At 42.0% G+C, this 16,391-nt stretch overlaps 1 protein-coding gene across 9 annotated transcripts in view; it reads left to right on the forward strand.

Moving 5' to 3' along the window:
• Ppp6r2 (protein phosphatase 6 regulatory subunit 2) overlaps window positions 1-16,391 on the forward strand; it is a 90,551-nt gene that overhangs the window by 24,263 nt on the left and 49,897 nt on the right. For 2 of the 9 annotated variants that reach the window (XM_036208836.1, XM_036208835.1), the window contains exons 2-3: window positions 2,044-2,172; window positions 10,367-10,449. The gene's annotated coding sequence lies outside the window, so the exon portion shown is untranslated. Of the gene's footprint in view, window positions 1-2,043; window positions 2,173-3,348; window positions 3,501-10,366; window positions 10,450-12,489; window positions 12,598-15,391; window positions 15,439-16,391 lie in introns of those variants that run through there. The other 7 variants (XM_036208833.1, XM_036208831.1, XM_036208832.1 and 4 more) reach the window with 7 other exon arrangements.

Genomic DNA, 16,391 nt, shown 5'->3' on the forward strand with positions numbered 1-16,391 from the left:
TCAGCCAGGAGTGACAGTGTTGTGGAACATTATTTCAACTATGTAGAAATGTGTTACATTTGTTTGTGCTATGGAATTTTACTTTGAATGGCCAATAGCTAGGCAAGAGAGGGATAGGCAGGGCTGGCAGGCCTAGAGAATAAGCAGTAGGAGAAATCTAGGCTGAAGAGAGAAGAAGGAGGTAGAACGAGAAGGACATGCCCCAGGCCAGAAGCCAGGCAGCTGCCTGACAGACGTGAAAGTAGAAATATAGAAAGAAAGGTTTAGAAAAAAAGGCCTGAGACAAAACATAGGTGAAGAGAAACAAGATTATTTAAGTTATAAAAGCTAGCAAGAAATAAGAGCTAAGATAAGGCTGAGCATTCATAACTAAAAAAAAGAATTGGTGCTGCCTACTTCAGAGCAGGTCCCTTTCTCTCTGTCTCCCTCTCTCTTTCATTTTGATTTTTTTGAAATAGGGTTTCTCTGTATAATCCTGGTTGTCCTGGAACTCACTCTATAGACCAGGCTAGCTTCGAACTCTCAGAGATCTGTCTGTGTGCATCACGACTGCCTGGCCAGGGTAGGTCTTAATAGCTCTTAGTTAATGGTCTCTAAAAGCAACAATAACAAAAAAACAAAAACAAAAACAAAAAACAAAACCCGTGTTTTTAGTTATGCAATACCTACCTCTGTACCCCATACCATTTTATTATTTTTAAAGATTTATTTATTTATTTTGTATACAGTGTTCTGTTTGCATGTATGCCTGCAGGCCAGAAGAGGGCACCAGATCTCATTATAGATGGTTGTGAGCCACCATGTGGGTGCTGGGAATTGAACTCAGGTCCTCTGGAAGAGCAGTCAGTGCTCTTAACCTCCGAGCCATCTCTCCAGCCCCTATTTTATTTTAAATGAGTATTTTACTTGCATGTATATGTCTGTATGCCATGTGCTTGTTGGGTAACTGGAGGCCAGAAAAGAGTGTCAAATTTCCCAGAACTGGAGCTGTGGTTGTTGAGCCATCGTGTGGGTGCTTGGAATTGAACCCAGGAAGAGCATCCAGTGCTCATAACAAACAGCTGAGCCACAGTTCTAGCCCCTCTCGTACCAATTTTTAATGTTGGATTACATTTGTGTGACAAAATTCCCATATAAAGGACTTATGGGAGGAGAGATTCATTTGGTTTCTAGTCTGAGTGGTATTACCCTGCCATAGTGGTGTTAGTCTACCATAGTCTATCAGATCCTAGTCTGTACATCATGGGAGCCAGGAAGCACTGACAAGAATGAGGGAAGGAGGGAGAGAAAGAAAAAAGACAAGGAAAGCATGACTGCTTAGCTAGCTTCTCTGTTTTTCTGTTTTATTCTGTCCAGGCCCTCAACCTATGAGATGGTGTCAACTATACATTCAAGGCAATTCTCCACACCTTAATTAATCTCTCTCAAAACGCCCCCAGATATACTCAGAGGTACTTTATTGTTCTCCTAGGTCTCAATCCAGTCAAAATGACAATCAAAATAACAGTTCTTGATTTTTTTTGTTTTCCTTGTATTTTGCCTGACTTTTTTTTGGCTGTCCTGGAACTTGTGCTATAGACCAGGCTGGCCTCAAACTCATAGAGATCTACCTTCCTCTGCCTCTAGAGTGCTGGGATTAAAGGTGTGCACCACCAACCTTCAACATTTTTTACTAGTATGATGTTGTCAACTTGACAGGATCTAGAATTACTTGGGAAATGGACTTCTGGTGCATGTCTATAGGAGATGGGAAAACCTGCCCACCATGGGTGGCACCGTGCTGTAGGCAGGTCTTAGACTGTGTGGGAGGAGACCGTGGGCTGATTACAGGTTTTGTTGATCTTCTCTTTGACTGTGGATATAATGTAACTAACTGCTTCAAGTTCCTGCTGCGTTGACTTCTCTACAGTGAGGGACCTTGAACTGCGAGATAAAATGAGCCCTTCCTCAAGTGGCTTTGTGAAGTATTTTATCTCAGCAATGGGAAAGAAACTAAGAAACTAACTTATAAAGGACAGTTAGGATTTGTCTCTTATTTTTCAGGTAAACCAGCTAGAACTCTTCCCTGAATGAAAACAACTTTTTTTAAAGTTGCATATATACAGAAGAAAAAACCCAAATGCTTTTTATTTTGCCTGAACACAAGATTTAAACAAGGTACAGCCATTGAAGGTAAGTTGATCTTTCTTTTCAATTAAATTCTACTTTATTGTTTTTTGGTTTTTCGAGGCAGGGTTTCTCTTTGTAGTTTTAGTGCCTGTCTTGGATCTCGCTCTATAGACCAGGCTGGCCTCAAACTCACAGAGATCTGCCTGGCTCTGCCTCCCACGTGTTGGGATTAAAGGCGTGCGCCACCACTGCCCGGCTCAAATTCTACTTCATTGTACAGTTTACTCAAATACATTGTGTAGATAGACATTCAAAGGTTGGATGTCAGTGAAATCTTTTGTTTCTGTTTTTTGAGATGTGGGTCTCATTGGCCCATTGAAAGCCTTTCTATTATAATCTAACTTGATGTTGGAATTCTCTCTCTGACAGGATCTTACTATGTAGTCAAAACTGTTCTTAAACTTCTGATTATTCTCCCTTGTGCCCTGAATGCTGGAATTCTGGGTGGACATCACAACACTTGGTTCATGTAATTTCTTGCCAGCATTTTGTTGTACTAGAAATTCAGATGCACTCTAAAGGGCAAGAGATAGGAAACTGAGCGTATGACAACTCTTTTGCTTTGTACTGAAGAAAGCATTGATTTTCTTCAGAATAAAACATGCTCAGTGTTCTGTTTTCTTTTCTGTTGCAGTGATAAAGCACCGCTTTTCAAAAACGAATGAGACATAAGTTCGTAGATTTAAAAGTGTGTTGTATCCCAACTAATATGGGTCAAAGCTCATTTGCACAAATCTGATGTCTTACCTGAGTTTGATCCTTGGAACCCATGGTGGAGGGAGAGAATTGACCCCTAAAAGCAGTCTTCTGGTCTTTAGACATGTGTGACAGCACATTTGCTCCTGTACTAACACACATCACACACACACACACACACACATGATAAGTAAAGCTTATTGTTTATTTATTTATTCATTCATTCTTTTTGAGACAGAGTCTCTGTATGTAGCCCCAGATGTCTAGAACTCACTACATAGATCAGGCTGGCTTCCAACGCACAGAGACACCTGCCTCTGCCTCTCGAGTGCTGGGATTAAAGGCATGGGCCATCCACCATACCTGGCAGTGATAAAGTGTAAAAAGTTAAAATAGAAAAAAAATAAGAGCTAATTTGTGGCTGGACAGATATAAATTGCAGTTTAGATTCTAATTCTCTCTTGGCAACAATCTCTACCACAGAATGTTCTGTTGGACTCTTTCATGGAACTGTAGGATCATATGATCATACGGGCAACACTTGTGTTTGAATCCTACCCTCTGTCTTCTGATTGTGTCACCCTGGAAAAATAAAGAAGCAGAACTTGAGGCTCCTTTCATTCATTCGGTGCTGGGTAAGCATGTAGGAGATGTTGGCTGTAGCATGTTGTTCTTGACAGAATCTCAAGGACAGCTGTCACATTAGGAAAAGCATCCTGCTGTGTTGACATACTAAGTCCAAAGCTGGTTTATGAACAAGGATGCTCACAGTGGTAACCAGCAGGTCATCTGTAGAAGGAAGAGTATGGCCTTCCCCATAGTTAAGCATCTTTATGGACGACAGGGTATATAGAGACCAGGCATGGTAATTCACACCTATAATCCCAGAATTTGAGAGGTAAGATTATAACCGTAAATTCAAGACCAGCATGTGCTACTGAGACCCTGCTTCAATTAAAACAAACAAAGTTTGAAAAAGAAATATTCAAGAATTGGGCCTGCAAGATGGTTTAGCAGCTAAAGACACTTGTGAATTTAAACAGATTAAACATATATGAAGACAGAATTAGTGAACTGTAACATGTATCTGAAAAAAAATTATTCAGAGTTGTTGAAATAGAAAATGAAATTAAGCAAAAAATAGAGTTCCTATAAAAATGATGTAAATGGATAGTTGGGATTCCACTGTAAAAATAGGGAAAATGAGCCAGGTGGTGGTGGTACATGCCTTTAATCCCGGCACTCGGGAGGCAGAGGCAGGCGGATCTTTGTGAGTTCGAGGCCAGCCTGGTCTACCAAGCGAGATCCAGAGAAGGCTCAAAGCTACACAGAGAAACCCTGTCTCGAAAAACCAAAAAAAAAAAAAATAGGGAAAAGGGAGGTACAGCATTATTCAAAGTATCAAGATGTTCAAACTTTTCAAAAACTAATAATACGTAAGTCCATAGATTTATGAAGCATGTTGTATCCTGACTAATGTGAATTAAAAAGAGAAAATGGGCTGGTGAGATGGTTGTTGGGTAAAAATGTCTATTGCGCAAGCTTGATGACCTGAGTTTAACCCCAGAACCCATGATGGAGGGAGAGAACTGATCCCTTAAAGTTTTTTTCTGACCTCCAGACGTGTGTGATGGCCTGTGCCCAGTTTGACCCCTGGAATACACATAGTGAAAGAGGAAAGCTGATGCCCACAAATCCATCAGCATAGGCATGTGCGCGCGCACACACACACACACGCACACACACACACACACGCACGCACGCACGCACGCACACACACATACTCACTCACTCAATCAATCAAATAAATAAGTAAATGTAAAAAAAAACTAAGAGCTGGAGAGATAGTTAAGAGCACTGGTTGCTCTTCCAGAGGTCCTGAGTTCAATTCCCAGCAACCACATGGTGGCTCACAACCATCTATGTGGGAGCTGATGTTCTCTTCTGGCATAAAGCTGTACATGCAGATAGAACACTCATATACATAAAATAAATAATTCTTTAAAAAAAAGTGCACCACCACCACCTGGCCAGCCTCTTTTTTTTTCTTTATTGTTATTGTTACGTACATATACATGTATAATGTGTGTGTATGCACAAATATATAAATACAACCTAATGAGTCTGTTTTTGTTTGTGCGTGTATATGGTTTCAAGGCTGACCACTCAGCATTGGACAACCAGTTAAGTGCTCATCTCTGGGAGAGGCTAATTCTTCTTCTCCCAATAGTTATTAGTTGCCTGTAGTTCTTTATCTAGAAGTGGGATCCATGAAATTTTCCTCCTTCACATTACCATGTCTGTTGACATGGCCATTATTACAGTCTTGTTTATGCAGCCATTTCTAGGAGAGACTGTCTTACTGCAGACTTCTTGGTCTTCTGGCTCTTACAGCCTTTCCACTCCCTCTTCTGAGATGTCCTCTGAGCCTTAGATGTGGGAGCTGTGCTATGGGTATATCTGAGGCTAAGCTCCTGTTGATCTCTGGTAGGGAGCACACAGTATGACACTTGAGTAGTGACTGAGAGCTACGCATCCTGATCCACAGGCAGCAGGTAGACAAAAAGTCACTGGGCCTGGCATGGGCTTTTGAAACCTCAGGGACCAACCTCAGTGACATACCTCCTCCAGCAAGGTCACCCGTCCTAATCCTTTCCAGTTTATCAACTGGGGACCAACATTCAAATATATGAGCCTACATATTGGGGCATTCTCATTCCGACTATCACATGCATAGTGTATTCAGCTTACTGTCACCTCTGTCTTCTCTGAACCCCTCCCGGCCCCTTTTCTACCTACATTTATGTCTTAATCAGTGACCATCAGTTTGGAAATAGGCATGGGAGCACAGTGGGCTCCTCAGTGAAGTGTTTATGTCCCTCGATACTCTTTTTTTTTTTGGTTATTCGAGACAGGGTTTCTCTGTAGCTTTGGAGTCTGTCCTGGACTAGCTCTGTAGACCAGGCTGGCCTCGAACTCACAGAGATCCGCCTGTCTCAGCCTCCCGAGTGCTAGGATTAAAGGCGTGCGCCACCACCGCCCGGCGATATTCCTTATTTTTGAAAACAAGTTAAAAATAGTATGAAGGGGAAAAAGAAGCTGAACTTGTGAGTCCTCCAGGATTGTTCCTTCTTTTCACCATTGTGTTGTCTATGCTGAATTTCCTGCATTTCTGTATTAATTTTAGGAATAGCTTGTGAGATCATAGCTAGGATTTAAAAACAAAACAAGAAACTAAGTGGAGAATGGTGGCACATGTCTATAGTCACATCCACAGGTAGGATTTGGAAAAAAAACCAAAAACTGAACTAAATGCAGTGGGTGGCACACTCCTATAATCCCACCATTTGAGCGTGGAAGCTACAGGATCAAGTGGTTTGTGATGGTTCTCAGCTGTACAGAGAGTTTAGGGCCAGCCAGGGTGGGCTACAGAAGACCCTTTCTTTAAAAAACAACAGAAAGCCCAGTCCTTAGGACTAGAGAGATGGATGAGTTAAGAGCACTCGCTGCTTTTCCTGAGGACCAGCTTTTGATTCTCAGTACCATGTCAGGCAGCTCACGAGTACCTATAACTCCAGCTCCAGAGCATTTGATATCCATTCTGATGTGTGTGTGCGCACATACACAGACACATATACATAGAAATAAAAATAAAATGTGGTAGCGCTCACCTTTAATCTGCACTCAGGAGGCAGAGGCAGGTGGATCTCTGAGTTTGAGGCCAGCCTGGTCTCCAGAGTGAGTTCCTGGACAGCCAGGACTACACAGAAAAATCTTGTCTTGTAAAAACCAAACAAAATCTTTTTTTTTAAAATTAATTTATTTATTATGTATACAATGTTCTGCCTGCATATATGGCTGCAGGCCAGAAGAGGTTTGTGATCACAGATGATTGTGAGCCACTATGTGGTTGCTGGGAATTGAACCCAGGACCTTTGGAAGAACAACAGTCAGTGCTCTTAACCTCCGAGCCATCTCTCCAGCCCTTTGTATTTATTTATTTATTTATTTATTTATTTATTTATTTATTTATTTAATTTTATTTTTTTGAGCTGAGGATCGAACCTAGGGCTTTGTGCTTGCTAGGCAAGCGCTCTACCACTGAGCTAAATCCCCAACCCTGTTTTGTTTTTTAAAACAGGGTTTCTTTGTGTGGTTTTGGTGCCTGTCCTGGATCTTGTTCTGTAGACCAGGCTGGACTCGAACTCACAGAGATCTGTCTACCTCTACCTCCCGAGTGCTGGTATTGGGTTTAAAGGCATGTATCACCACTGCTGGCTACAAAACAAAATCTTTTTTTTTTTTTTTTATGTGGAGCTGAGGATCGAACCCAGGGCCTTGTGCTTGCTAGGCAAGAGCTCTTACCACTAAGCTAAATCCCCAACCCCCAAAACAAAACCTTAAAAAAACAAAAACAAAAACAAACAACTTTTGATATTAGTTTCCATATCTTACTGTCTTTAGAGAAAGTAATCTTTATGACAGTGGTCATCTGAAGTTCTTGTGTTGGGGATTATATTTGTATTTTTGGTTGTGAGCCTAGCCTTTAATGGCTGAGCATTCTTCCCAGCTCAGTGGCTTATATTTGTAAATGTTACATTGGAATTTGGAAATTTTTGTATTCCATTTTTAGGTGTTCATGTTTCCTTAGCAGCCTGAGCTTAGTGCAACTGTAAGAAATAACAGAAATCCCTTGTGCCCTTTCCCCATTTCCCCCATAATGAAACTTTGTTTTGAGAAAGGCTCTCAAATAGCCCATGCTGGCCGTCAGCTCCTTATGCAGCTGTGGCTGAGCTTGAACTGTTACTCTTTCTTCTGCCTCTCCTTCCAGGTGGCGGGGTTGCAGGCCACAATAATAGAAATGTTTTACAGCGTTCTAACCAGGAGGTGGGACTGCCACAGTCTACTGACTATTCACACCTCCTAGTTGTTTGTTTGTTTTTAGGCTGATTCTTGTTGGCCTGAAGCTTGTATGTAGTTCATGTTATCCTGGAACTCACAGAAATCTGACTGCTTTAGCCTTTCAAATGCTGGGATTACAAATGTGTGCTACCACACACAACTTGACCTCTCCAATTCAGTGTGTGTGTGTGTTCATGCGTGGTCATGGACTTGAACTTGCTTTGTAGTGAAGGATGATCTGCTGCTTTCACCTCCCTAGGGCTGGGATTGCAAGTGTGTGCTCCCACACCCAGTTGTCATGTCACTTTTGTAACCATATTTACTTCCCTTTTTCTCCTCATTCCCAACCACTGGAAACCAAGAATCTGTCTTTTCATGTTGCTGTGATAAAATATCCTGCTAGGAGCAATTTAAGGTGGCATGGTTTCTTTTGGTCCACAGCTTAAGGATGTAGTCCGTCATGGTAGAACAGATAAGACTGCAAGCACTTGAAGTAGTCTTGGCTGTGTTGCATTCACAGCCAATTAGGAAGAGGAGAGCAGTGAGTGAATGCTTGTGCTGAGCTGGCTTCCTCCTAGGGAATCGTGCTGCCCACTCTTTGGGTGTGTCTTCTCATTTCAGTTAACCTAATCAAGAGACTCTATAGCATGAGTCCGAATTGGTCTTATAATAAAAACCCAGAGCCAGATATTGGGGTAATGCTGAAAGATCAGAGACAAAGGAACGAGCCACAGCCACCTCTCACCTCACCAACTCCTCAGCCAGAGAGACTGAGCTCCTGTTTCCTCCCACTTTATATTTCTTTTCTCCACCCAGCCATATCACTTCTGTCTCCACCTCCCAAGTGCTGGGATTAAAGGTGTATGCCACCACTGCCTGGTCTCTATGGCTAACTAGTGGCTGGCTTTGCCCTCTGATCTTTAGGCAAGCTTTTTTTTGATAGAGCATACACAAAATATCACCACAAGACTCCATCACAGGTATGCCTAGAAGCTTGTCTCTAGGTGATACTAGATCCTATTAGTTAATACTGTCCACTACACTGTCCTCCTGTTTCTAATATTTTTTAAAGTTTTATTTATTTTGTGTGTATGAGTGTATGGCCTGCATGTATATCTGTACTAAATGTATGCCTGGTGCCTTCAGGTGTCAGAAGAGAGCAAGGGCATCATATCCCCCAGAACTGGAGTTACATATGGTTGTGAACCACCATGTGGGTGCTGGCACTCAAACCCAGGTCTCTGCAAGAACAACTGGTGCTCTCTTAACCACCAAGCCATCTCTTCAGCCTCTGTTTCTAGATTTCTTTTTTTTTTTTTTTTGGAGACATGGTCTCTGGTCTCTGTTAGTAGCTCTGGCTGTACTGGAATTTACTTGCTATATAGACCAGGTGGGCCTTGAACTCACAGAGATCTTCCTCTGCCTTCCAAATGCTGTGATTAAAGGTATGTACCACTGCGCCATTTCTAAAATTTTATCATTTAAAAATGTTGCACTGGAGCTAGGCATGGTGGCATACTCTTAAGCTTTCAGGAGACTGCAGTGAGAGAATTGTTTGAACCCAAGAGTTCAAGACCAGCCTGGGCACCATAGTGAGATCATATCTCAAACAAATAAAACAAACAAAACAAAACCAAATCTACCAAGCCATCAGTGGAATCATAGTATACAACTTTTTGGTATTTGTTTACTTTGCCTAGTAATAAATTTCTAGACACTTACTCAGTTTTTGTACCCATCAGTAGTTCCTTTTGGGGGCTAGGGATGTAATTCTGTTGGTAGAGTGCTTGCCTAACATGAAAAGCCCTGGGTTTGTGCCCAGCTCAGCACCAGGGAGGCAGAGGCAGAAAGATTGGGAGTTCAAGGTGACCCTCAGCTATATATAAAGTTTGAGGTGATTCTGACAGACATGAGACTCTCTCAAAAAAACAAAACAAAAACAAAAACTTTTTTTTCCTAATCATAAAACATTTATTCCACCTACATGAACTTAGTACATATGTTAACAATTGTGCTTGAATAACAGTTGTGCTTGGAATTGCACATGGATTTTTCATATGACATTAAACAAGAGTAGCCATCATTTAAAGTTATTTCCTTGTTCACTGTTTCTACAGCATGTACATTTTAGGCAAGAAAATAAGAAAAGAGTGATAAATTTTCCTAACTTCCTTGCATGGTGGCCATGTTAACTTTCCCAGATCATTGTGTTTTTAGTACATGAGCTATCAGAACTAGCACAATAGCACTTTTTATCATCCCGTTTTCCTTACTGTCTTGGTTCCACATGCTGTGTTTAGTTTGTGTTTTGAAGACTGTCCAAGCTGATGCCAACCTTTACCCCTCCTTTTTTGGTTAGCATACAAAGAAATGTGATTCTCACTTTTTGTTTTGTTTGATACAGGATCTCAGCAGGTAGCTCTGGCTGTCCTAGAACTCACAGTATAGAACAAGCTAGCCTCAAACTCAGAGATCTGCCTGCCTCTGCCTCCTGAGTGCTGTGATTAAAGGCGTACCCTGCTGTTATTCTAGCTTTTGACTGTTATAAATAAAGCTGCTGTGAAGGTTTTTGTGTGCATTTAAGTTTTTGTTTCTCTAGGATCAATGTCCAGGGCCAAGGCAGTTTTATTTGTATGGATTTCTGTTCACTGCTGCATTATAGAGGTTGCAGAATCTCTTAAGGTTTGTATGTTTATCATGCTTAGATTTTTTCTTTCTTACCTGGGTGTAACATTGCCTCTTATTGTTTTTTGCCTTAAAGTTTATCAGATATTAAAGTTGTATCTCAGTTTTTGGTTCCTGTTTGCCCACTGTGTTTTTCAGTTGTCCTGTTTCTGCCTCTTTCAGTTTTTAGAGTATATCTTTGTTTGAGACAGGCTTCCTCTCTATATCCTTGGCTGTCCTGGAACTCTATGTAGACCAGACTGGCCTGGAATTCACAGAGATCTGCCTGCTTCTGCCTTCCGAGTGGTAAGACCAAAGGTGTGTGCCACTATGCCCAGCTAAAGTATATTGTTTAGAGTCATTATTGTTAGAATTTTAAAAAATTTATTTAACGTTATTTTATGTGCATTGGTGTGAAGGTATCAGATCCCCTGGAACTGGAGTTACAGACAGTTGTGAGCTGCCATGTGGGTGCTGGGAATTGAACCCAGATCGTCTGGAAGAACAACCAGTGCACTTAACTGCTGAGCCAATTCTCCAGCCTTGTTGGAATTTTTTATATCCAGTCTGAGAGACTTTTTCATTGATAACTTTATCCCACATGTGGTTGTTGATATTATTAGTGCTAGTTTCTGTCATTTTTATTTCATATTTTTTACTTACTAATAGTTTTGTCTTTATTTTTTCTTTCCTATTTTCCATAGGCTAGATTATGGTAGATGTTTCATTTTGAGTTTTGCTTTTGTTTACTTTATTGCTATTTTCTTAGTTATGCATTCTGTTGTGGAATAGTATTTTAAGGTGTATTACATTTGTTTATGCTATGGAACTTTTGTTTTAATGATGCAAAGCTGTGTTGCATTCCTTTATGTTGCATTTATTTAACTCTGTGAAGTTGTGTTGCTGTGCTTGTCGAACACCTGATGGTCTAATAAAGAGCTAACCGGCTGATAGCGAGGCAGGAGAAAGGATCGACAGGGCTGGCAGGCAGAGAGGAGAGAGAGAACTCTGGGAGAAAAGAAGAAAGAGAAGAGAACAATGAGAGGAGGATGTTAGAGGCCAGCCTCCCCAGCCTCCCAGCCACCTAGCCTCCCAGCCACCCATCCTCCCAGCCTCCCAGCCTCCCCAGCCTCCCAGCCTCCCCAGCCTCCCAGCGTCCCAACCACCCAGCCTCCCAGCCTCCCAGCCACCCAGCCACCCAGCCACCCAGCCACCCAGCCACCTAGCCTCCCAGCCACCCAGCCACCCAGCCTCCCAGCCACCCAGCCTCACATCCACCCAGCCTCACAGCCACCCAGCCTCACAGCCACCCAGCCACCCAGCCTCACAGCCTCACAGCCACCCAGCCACCCAGCCACCCAGCCTCACAGCCTCACAGCCTCACAGCCACCTAGTCAGCCATAAAGTAAGTGGAAAAGTAAGATATACAGAAGTAAGAAAAGGAAAAAGCCCAGAGGCAAAAGGTAGATGGGATAATTTAAAGTTAAGAAAAGCTGGTAAGAAACAAGACAAGCTAAAGCATGGGCATTCGTATGTAGTAATAAGCCTCCATGTGACGTATTTAGGAGCTGGGTGGCAGGCCCCCCAAAAGAGCAAAAATAACCAACAGCAATATTCCCTTTGTTGTGGATATTAAGACCTTTATTCCACTTATGTAGTTTTTAAGCTTAAAAATATCTCTTCCATTTTCCCAGTAACAGGACCCTTTTCCTTGCCATATCAACAGGTAGAGACGCCTCTACTGAACATCATCCTGGCCATATAAATGGCTGTCAAAAGGAATGAGTCTTTAGTTGACAGAATAATAGAATGTCAGCTGGGTATGGTAGCACATGCCCTTAATCCTAGACTTTTGTGGAGGTTAAGCAGAAGAATTTTGAGTTTGAGACCAACTCTAGCTATGTTGTATAAGCCAGCCTGAAAAAAAATCATGAAGAACAAAACCAAACAAAATATAGATTGCCTGAAATGAGCATGATGAGCCAGGCATTTTTCTGTTTTGCTGTTTTTAAGTCATATAGATTTTGTTGTTTTGTTTGTTTCTTCTTTCCGAGGCAGGCTGTCTGTGTAGCCCTGGAGGGGCTGGAGCTGGCCATGAGGATCAGGCTAGTTTTGGACTAACAGAAACCTGCCTGCCTTTGCTTCTGGAGTTTAAAGGGATTAAAGGTGTGCAATACTATCTCCAGCTGTCACACAGATTTTAAAAAATTTTTGTTTTATTCTTTGTAATTATACGTAGGTGTGTATACCTGCATGTGGGTATGTGCACATGCATGCAGTGCCTATGGAGACCAGAGGCATTCGATCCCTTGGAGCTGGAGTTAGAGAAGGTTGTGAGAACTCAGGTCCTCTGGGAGAGCAGAAAGTATCATAACCACGGAGCTATCTCTCCAGCCAGAGTCATACAGATACTAAATTATAGATTATTATTATTATTATTATTTTTCCGAGACAGGGTTTCTCTGTGTAGCTTTGCGCCTTTCCTGAAACTCACTGTGTATACCAGGCTGGCCTCAAACTCACAAAGATCTGCCTGGCTCTGCCTCCCGAGTGCTGGGATTAAAGGTGTGCGCCACCACTGCCTGACATGGGGCATTTTCTTGATTGATGATTGATGTGGAGAGCCCAGCTCACTGTGGGCTGGTAGTCCTGAGTGCTATAGGAAAACAGGCTGAGCAAGCTATGAGGAGCAAGCCACTAAAGAGCATTCCAATAAAGGCCTCTGCTTCAGTTTCTGCCTTGAGTCTTTGCCCTGGCTTCCTTCAGTGATGGACTGTGATGTGGAAGTGTAATTGAAATAAACCATTTTCTCCCCAAGTTGCTTATGGTCATGGTGTTTTGTCACAGCTGTTGAAACCCTAACTAAGATGGATTGGTACCGGGCCATGGGGTGTAGCATTGACAGTCCTGACCATGTATTTTGAGTTGCTCACAGCTCCGTGGGCTGTTCTGTAGGAACTTAGAAGATAACAGTGAAAGCATTGTGTGAGATGGAGGCCTGGCTTGTGAAGTTTCAGAGGGATGCAGAGACTCAGGGCTGTTTATGTGATATTTTGAATTAAGAATCTGTGGTCCTGTTCAGCCGAGGCTGAAGAATTGGCTGTGATGAACAAGCTGAACCACTGAAGTGAAACCTTTGTTTTGATGGGATAATAGCTGCTGGTTAGCTGGAGCTGAGAAATTAGTGGTGATGAAGAAGAGACCAGTATCACTGAGAACGGTGTATCTGGGAGCACACAGAATCTCTGGTATAGAGGGAGCTGCGCCTGTGCCTGGGGCTTATCAGAAAACCAAACTGAGCAAACCAGAGTAAATGAGCCAGTAAATGGTGTTCCCTTGTGACCTCTGCAACAGTTCCGGCTCTGAGTTCCTGCCATGACTTCCTTCAGTGATGGACTATGATGTGGAAGTGTAATCGGAAAAAACAAAAACAAAACAAAAAACAAAACCAAATTGCTTATGGTCATGATGTTTTATCATAGCAATAGAAATCCTAATTAAGACACAGTTCTATATTACCCCCAAATTCCCTTCAGTCACAGTATAGTTATTCTATGCCATATCCCTGGCCCTGAACAACCTCTGCTCTCCTTGCCCTGGATATGTTTTACATATTTCTGAACTCTCATATAAATGGAACCATTTAATATTGGCCTTCATCCCCTGTCACTCATCTACGTTGTGCTTGTTGTATGATGTGGGTAAGGTTCCATTGTATGTATCCATTGTTAGATCACATGGTAAGAATATGCCTAACTTTATAAAAAGCTGTTAAACTCTTTCCCAAGGGCTTGTGCCACATTAGAGCTCTCTTCCTGGAAGTGGATAGGAGTTTGAGTTGTTCAATGTCTTCATCAGCACACAGATGGCTTTTTGATTAGTCATTCTGGTGGGTATGCAGTAGAGCCTCGCTGCAGATCACGGTTACTGGGATACTGATCCTATGATAATGCACTTACTGGATGGGTTTTGTTTTGTTTGGAGACAGGATCTCACTGTGTTGCCAAGGATGGCTTCAAGTTCATGATCCTCTTGCCTCAGCATTGCAAATTCTGGGATAAAAGGTGTAAACTAGCATGTATATTTTCATATCTTTTAAAGTAATGTATCTCTAATTTTTTAAATTAATGTTTTGTTGTCTTATAGCTGAGTTGTAAAAAATTATGATGTGAATATGGATAGCTTTTCAGATATATGTCAGAAATAAGTATAGATTTATATCTGAATTATACACTGAGAAATATTTTTCCCAGTTTGTGGCTTATATTTCTATTTTACTAACAGTATAGAGGAATTGAATTTTTGCATCTGTTTATTCTATGTATGTGCTGTGGTATATTTGTGGACACCAGAGAACAAATTTTCAGAGAGTAAGTTCTCTTCTGCTGCATAGAGCCTGGGGATGGAATCCAGGTCATGAGGCAGCAAGCCCCTACTTGCTGAGTCATCTTTTTTTTTTTTTTAAGTTATTTATTTTTATTTTATGTGTATTGGTGTTTGCCTGCATATCTGTGTGAGGGTGTCAGATCTTGGGAGTTACAGACAGTTGTTAGCTGGGAATTGAACTCAGGTCCTCTGGAAGAGTAGTCAGCGTTCTTAGCCTCTTAGCCACTGAGCCATCTCTCCAGCCCCATGAATCATCTTACTGGTCCCAGGAATTCCCCCCCCCCCCTCTTTTCTTTTTTTATAGATGTTCTCAGTGTGTGGTAATCTGGCCTTGCCTCCTGTGTGGGGATGTGGCTGAAGGCACAGAAATGTTCTTTTCTCTGTCTCTGCTCACTATTTGTCTGTCTCTTTCTCTCTCTCTCTTAACATCTCTTATTTATTTAGTGAGGGGACACGCAAGTGTTGCATACAGCACATGGGTGTGGAGGTCAGAGGACAACTTGAAGGAGTTGGTTTGCCCTTTCTGGGTTTCTGTGATTCAACTCATTGTCAGGCTTGGCCACAAGATCTCTTACCCGCCAAGTCACTCTGCCAGCCCCAGAAGATTATACTTTTGTGGAGGTCTGATTCATTACTTTTCCTTCCATAAATTGATTTCTTACATCATTTGAACCCCAAAGTTTAGTTTTATTTGTGTGTGTGTTGTGTGTGTGTGTGTGTGTGTGTGTGTGTGTGTGTGTGTGAGAGAGAGAGAGAGAGAGAGAGAGAGAGAGAGAGAGAGAGAGAGAGAGAGAGAGAGAGAGAGCGCTGTGTAAGTAGCACACATAAAGAGGTCAGAGGACTAGTGACAGTTCTTTCCTAGCATGTGTGTCCCAGGGATTGAAGTCAAGTTGTCACACGTGGTGGCAGTTGCCCTTAACCACTGAGTCATCTTGCTGGCTCTCAGAAGTTCACGACATTGTGGGAGTCATAAATTATGTTTAGTGTGTCTTAGAGACCTCCAACTTTTGTTTCTTTTTTTTATTCATTGGTTCATTGATCCATCCATCCATCCATCCATCCATCCATCCATCCATCTATCTATCATCTATCTATCTATCTATCTATCTATCTATCTATCTGTTTTGGTTTTTCAAGGCAGGGTTTCTCTAACAGCTTTGACTATCCTGGAACTCACTATGTAGACCAGGCTGGCCTCAAACTCACAGAGATCCATCCACCTCTCTCTGTCTACTGAGTGCTGGGATTAAAGGTGTGCACCACCACCGCCTGGCCTTCATTTCTTGCTTTTTAAAAACACTTAGTCACATTACTTTTGTTGTTGTTTTGAGATAGTCTCACTGTGTGTCTTTGACTGCTCTGGATTGCTTTATGTAGATCCAGGCTGGCTTTGAACTCACAGAGATCCATCTGCCTCTGCCTCTGCCTTTGCCTCTGCCTCTGCTTCCCAAGTGCTAGGATTAAAGGCATGCAATACTATGTCTGGAGGATATCACATTTATTTATGTGTGTGTATATATGTTTATGTGCTTGCTTTGATTTGTGTGTGGCCAACAGAGGACAACTTATGGGAA

This window comes from Onychomys torridus, chromosome 16, assembly GCF_903995425.1.
Source record: "Onychomys torridus chromosome 16, mOncTor1.1, whole genome shotgun sequence".
NCBI lineage: Eukaryota > Metazoa > Chordata > Mammalia > Rodentia > Cricetidae > Onychomys > Onychomys torridus.